A 6,785-nucleotide genomic window follows, 5' to 3' on the forward strand; every position below is an offset into this window, starting at 1 on the left:
CCAATCCTCTGCAAAAGGTCAAAAGGTCAATCAGATGGTCTATTGTCTCTTTAGTGATGGTGGGATTTAATAAAAACGGAGGATGAAGAGGTCAGGAATTAACTTTTATGAATTACAGATCATACATGTTCATTTGAAGGAGGCTGAATTCCCATAGCAACTTCTCACTTTTGAATCTGCACATACACTATCATGTGTTGGCTGAAATCTTAATCTATGAATGTCATCATGCGCTGTCTACACAGTGCTGTGGTTTTTCTCCGCTGGAGTACACTCCGACTGGCTGACTGACCCACAGTCTGATGTCACACGTCTGTGAGAGCAGGGAGGCTTGATAAAGCTTTGATAAACAACACCGTCGGCCGTTTCGCCGCAGCCTCTCTCTCTGGCTCAGTCTCTGACAGCAAGGTCAGCAGTTGTATTATGAGAGCAGATGTGCGTACACCCTGTCCAGCCCTAGAGAACAACAAGAGGGACATTGATTTTCCTGTAATAACATCACTCTGTGTACTGCGGGGAGTAAATTAATCTCATATCTGCAATATTGTGACCAGCACTGATTGTTCATTGGAGTTAAAGCAAAAAGCAGAGGGGTGAGGGAGTGTGGACGGCGACGGGGGAGGTGGGATCCACAGAAAGAGTGGAACAGACTAGCACATTGATAAGCCTGGAGACCGTCTAACTGTTATTGGACTTATTACTAAGTGGACCCTGGGGGCAGACGCCTCACAGTCGTTTTCATACATCCTGTCTGGGATCAATGGGGGATATTGAAATATGTCCCGAGCTGCTGAGTAGATGTATCTGTAATTTGGGGTAATGATGCTTGCTGAAGTGCCGGTCTGAGGTCACACACCTTCACCACGGAGTCTGAGATGTCAGGCGGTTTAGGGCGGGAATTCAGCACAATTTTCTGCTCTGTGATGAGTGTGTGTCTAATTTGGTTTGTCATGTATTTGAAAGGCTAGTCATCATTTGGCCTTCATGATTCAACTCTGTGTAAACAGGAGGCAGACAAAGTGATGTAATGAAATGATGTAAATTCAATGTAATCACAGAACTGTTGGAGAGTATTCAAATCCTTTATTTAAAGTCCAAATACCACACTGTTAAACTACCCCACTATAAGTAATGTCCCACTTTGAAGATCTTAAGTAAAAGTATGTAAGTATTATCAGGAAAATGTACTTAATGTGTGAAAAGTAAAAGTGCTTAATGCAGGAAAATGGCCCCTGTGGGTGTGAGTAGTATATCTAATGATATACTATATATATGTACATGTATTATTGTTGCATTAATGATTAAACAGTATTCTATGCAGTTGGTTCAAGTGGAGCTAATTTTTAACTATTTTCTAATAAGGCTGCAACTATTGATTATTGCCATTATGGATTGATCAGCTGATTATTACCTTCAAATGTCTTTTTTTCAAAATGATTGAGTTTGCTGTCATTAAAGACACAAAAAGCAGCAAATCTGAAACCACAGTTTTAATAATACTAATCAATTTGCTGATTAATATTTTCACGTCAAGCTAAAATTGCATAAATATCTAACAAGCATCATATTTTCAAGGTCTTATCGCAGTTTGGAGAAATTTGGAAATGCCACCTGATAGAAACCAGGATACTTATCAGGTTATCAGATTGACACCTTATCACCTTATCAGGTTTCTGATCATTCCTTGTTGGTACAGAACAGGATGATAAATCAAAACACAACTGCACACAGATGATCAGAAACCTGGATACTGTTAAAACATATACAGGGATATGAAAAAGCAGTTTCATCATGTTCCATGTAAACATCATACCCAGAATAAGATCAAAGCCAGGATAGGATTCAAAACTGGGAATCAGTGCACATGTGAACCAATAAATGCATTTGCAGGCTATTAAAGATGTCTGGTAAGTCGCACGAGAGTAGGACTGCACCAATCCAACAAATCCAAGAAAAAAAAATGGCGCACTTCATGTTTTTATTGCTTTTCCATTCCAGAAAGATCACACACACACACACACACAAACACACACATACAGAAAAAGAGGAAAGATATGGATTGCAGTGTCTCCACAAAACCTATTTATTCCTGTGACATATTCAGCGGTTCACTCTCTTATCTTGTCGCTGACAGGTAAACATCGTCCATTTCTCTCGACATTGTTCCTCCCGAGCTCTCATCCTTCGGGTTAGGGCTACCAAATGATAGATTTCATTCACGGTTTCCTTCTCTCAACACAACATCCCCTGTCAGAATACCGGAGTACAACACTACACACCATAGCCCAGAAGTTTGATGCTAACACATGAACATTTCAGGACGAAGCCAAAACACATGTGAATGGTCTCCATTGACTGGCCCACGTCGTCTCACTGGAGGGTAACATGAGACCAGGGCTTGCTGTGGCGCTGAGTCAGCAGCCGGCAGTAACTGAATGAATGAAACTGATAGCGGAAACGTTGAGTTTTACTGCATGATAATAACACTGACAAAAAACATACTGACACAACATGGCTACCTCTAAGCACTTAGCTTCAGCTGAACTGGGCATGCAGTGATCCCATTGTGGTGGCCATCCTTCTGATACTGGGTGGTGGTGATTGGTGTGTTGAGAGTGGCCTCCAGCATGTCCTGCTTATGCATATTTTCTAACATTTCCTAACATTTCAGATGAGTTAAGCCTGATCAATTGCTTTCCTTTCTTTGATCAGTGTTAAGTGTCTTTTCTGTTTTTCCCTTGACTTACTTGTTGGCTCATGTTAGCGTGAATCCATGAATACAGCAGTGGGAGAATATATTTACATTCTTCTGTGTGTGTGTGTGTGTGTGTGTGTGTGTGTGCGTGCATCTAACCATGTACTCTATGCAATGTAAATGGGATTTTTGTGTGACCATCTCAGTGCCTAAATGAGACATCGGGCATGCTCTGCTCTAACTCTTCCATTGTTTAATTCACACAAGATGTGTGATCACGGCTCTCTCACACACGTGCTTGCCAGTTTATTAGGTACGCCTGGCTAAAATGAATGCAGCCTATGCAACAGCCATGCAGTAGATCCTACCTTCCTGCTGCAGTTTGCTGTGCTGTTGACCCATATTGTGCTATAATGACAGCTGCCCTCATTCATATAAACAGGTTGGACACAATAACAGAAACACCTCTCTGTGTAATGCAGTACAATTCAAGCAGTGTGCTTGTAATTTCTTGTCTTTTCCTTCAGTTTTGCATTTGTGCACAAACAAGCAATGGGGATTTTTTCCCCCCCACATCTTTGACGTTAAGCTCATGCAGGGAAGAGATGGCTTCACAACAATGATCGCTTTTAACTAAGTACATATGGCATGTCTGTATGTATTGCAATGGACTTGAAAAATACTGGGTGTCAAATATGCCAAAAGGACAAACTGTGCCAGAACAAAAAAACAGCAGCAGTTGAAACCGTACTGAAATCCAAACACTGCTACATGACATTGATCATCATACAACCTACCTTTATGTGTGAGATTGAAATCGTTAATTCAAGCTCTTTGTTCTTAACGTTTTCATTTCTTACAACTAAGGGCCCATCTAGCTTTTTATTCTCATCTCCTAAAGTGTGATCTTTCTCCCATAAATCCTGCTGCTTTTTGTTACGTGCACAAACAAGTGTTCCTCTCCAGTTCTAAACAATGCGTGTTAGCACAGCAGCTGTTCCTCCGTTATTCCTCTGGTGAGCCTCACTCATTTATACACAGCATGTAGGTGTTTCTGAAGTCGTGGTCATGAAGAATCATCTCAAGTGTCTGCTAATGAAACAAATGTTTTTACATCTCGAGATGCCTGCACTACATCACTACAATCACTGAAGTAGCAAACACCAATTTGAAGCTACCGCACAGGGGGGTGGTTAAGGTATATTTAACTGTAGACTCAGAACAACTCATTATCTGAGTGCTACAGTCAAGAGCACTGCCATAGTAGTAGTGTAGTGTGCATGCAGACTGTGCCAAGTAGAACAACTATGCACCTTAAATTACAGTGTGTGTTTTACTAAAGGGTTGCATTTAGCACCAAGTATGATTCTTCTGCTGCCTAATTAATCCCTTCAGGGACGGAATAAAACACCCAACAAGATAAGAGCAATTAAAACAGGATGTTTTTCATATCCTCCTCCATTTTACATCATTAATTATACAAGGTTAGTCTTCCCTGTGTCTTCCACAAGGTGATGTGGAGCCACAGTGCCTGGGGAGGCTTACCCCCATTCTCCACCGGAGAGGGCACAGGAACAATGTCAAACACACCATCATGGGAATACAGAATTATGCAAAGGCATTTATACTCGTCCTGCGTGTGGCAGTGCCGTATTCGTCTCGTGCAGTCGTACAAGGGGAGTAATTTTCCGCGAAATCTGGTTCACTTGAGACAATATAATGGTTTAGTGGTGCAGGATGTGAAATAAGCCTCACACAATGGATTTCTATCCACCATTGTGCGGGTTATTGCAGCACACAAATCAGTCCGTTTTATTATTTTTGACACATCATCATTTCCATGACCCCTTTCTTTTCGCTCAGCGCTGTGTGAGGGCAGAGGGGAGAGCAATGGTGTCAATGACCTTTTCACCTCTGGGGACGCCAAGGGCCCTCTAAAAGCCAGGCAGGAGTCACGTGGCCAGTGTAGACGCAGGCAGATGGAGTGGAAAAGCTCAAGCTTAACGACTCAAGCCTAATTCCCTTTGCTCGAGACAGCCATGTGGGTCCGAGAGCTCAGGTCTGGTCTCAGCTGTCAAACTCGAGGCTGATGGTGCCAGTTTGTTCAGACAGACATGCGTTTTGCATGATCTAGTGAACAGTGCACCATTTTTTGCCAACAACATCCTCTTTCTAGCGGTGAGTGACAGTCTGTGTCACATTAGCCTTTTTTTTTTCTTGCAAATCTTAAAAGGTCGGATCAGGATCTCTACCAGAAAGTTTCCATTTTGGTCAAAGGCATCAGGTTCGGTTTCATTTACGTAATTTCCATTAACTCAGAGTCTGCCTACAATGAATGCAAATGAACAACTTTCTCACAAAACGTTTTAGATTTTTATGTCAGAGGAAAATCAGAAAACTGGATTTACTGAAAGTGACTAAACTATACTTCTGCATTTTAACAACCATACTGCAGTGATTTATATTGCACTTGCATAATGTAGTGGAACTTGCAAGAGATCAAAATACAAACGGTCAAAACTAGACCAGCAGAGCCTCAGCGATCCTCACTTTTAGCCCATTCTGTGGGTCAAGCTCCAAAATCAGTGGACCCAACATTTCCCATAATGCAACTTAGTAGCATTTTTCATTCGATCTTTCATGCCTGCTAAATGCCCCCAGTTTTATACAGCAGGTTTCCAAGTTTAACTCAAAATAACCCTGCTGACATCTCTATGACCTCATTGGTGCTATTCTCTTCTCCAGCTCCTCCAGTGCCACAGTGGACGAGACAGCCCTCCTCACAATGAGTAAACTGACTTACGTATAAAATCAATGACAGAGTCACACCGACACAAGCACATATTACCACAAGAAGAGAAATAAAATGTTTATTTTACCGTCTGTGTTTTTTCTTTGCACACTAATAATAAAGTTCAGCAGAGTCCTCTGGGTGGTAAACACCCCCAAAACACAACAAGTACAACAAATAGTGTTTCCATTGGGTTCACCCAGTAATGTTTTGGAATCAATGTAGTGATAAAAAAAAACAAATCAAAATTTATTCTGATTCACAAAAAAGAAACTATAAAACAAAAGTAACGTGTGTAACAGATATATATGTTCCTCCAGTCACCACATGAGCCCAAACACATTTTCCAAGCAGAGAGAAGCTTCGATTGGATGAGAGACTAGAGGTTCATGCACCATCACTTAGTGTCAGGGGTACAGAATGGCTCTACAGAGCCTGAATATGCTTTAAAGCAGTTTTACAAAATATATATAATTCAAAAAATGAACTGTGGGTTCAATGTGGTAAAAATGGAGCACAGCAGACACAGTTGACAGTTTTCAAGCCGCATTTTAGGACCAAAACTGAACTGTGTCTCAGCTTTGGACTTCGAACCGAGCTCTTGTTTCAACAATCACTTCGTATTTTGATTTACAACAGAAGACATACATGGAATGGAGAAAGTACAAAAAAAAATTATAACAGACCATACATTTCCAAAAGGCATAGTATTAAAAAATATCAAAAAAAATCTTAATATATAAATTCTATGACTTAGGACAGCACATCTTCCTTGTGTATACTGTACCTTCTAATTCGTACCAGCAAGACATATTTCAGAAAAATGTTTTTTTGGTCCTCTGTGAATGTTTATTTCATGGATGGTCTGCACAGCAAAATGTAACCTGTGCTCCAGTGTTCAGGTATTATTCTTCCAGCCCATTTCCCTGTACAGCGAGCTTTTTAATTCACAGTTCGAGAGTATTAACTCATTACTAGTGTTGGTTGGATGCTGCAGTGTATGTTCCTTCATTCTGGGAGCAGGGACTTGAAGCTGACACCTTCTACTTTCCAGATGTTGTGTATTCCTCTAAACAACAAAGCCTGAACCATTTTGTTTCTGTTACTCAGGCTGGACATTTAACACTCAGAACAACATATATAATGACTGCTATGTTGTTAAATAAAAAAGAGAGAAAAATATATAGCTTTTTATCTTTTTGTTTTTTTAAAGGCTAGTGTTATGATTCTCTTTTTCTCTACAGAGGGGGCGTTGCCACAAAGCCAAATTCAAAATGACTTCAGGATGATTAAGTTGTC

This window comes from Chelmon rostratus, chromosome 12 (genome assembly GCF_017976325.1).
Source record: "Chelmon rostratus isolate fCheRos1 chromosome 12, fCheRos1.pri, whole genome shotgun sequence".
Taxonomy (NCBI): Eukaryota; Metazoa; Chordata; class Actinopteri; order Chaetodontiformes; family Chaetodontidae; genus Chelmon; species Chelmon rostratus.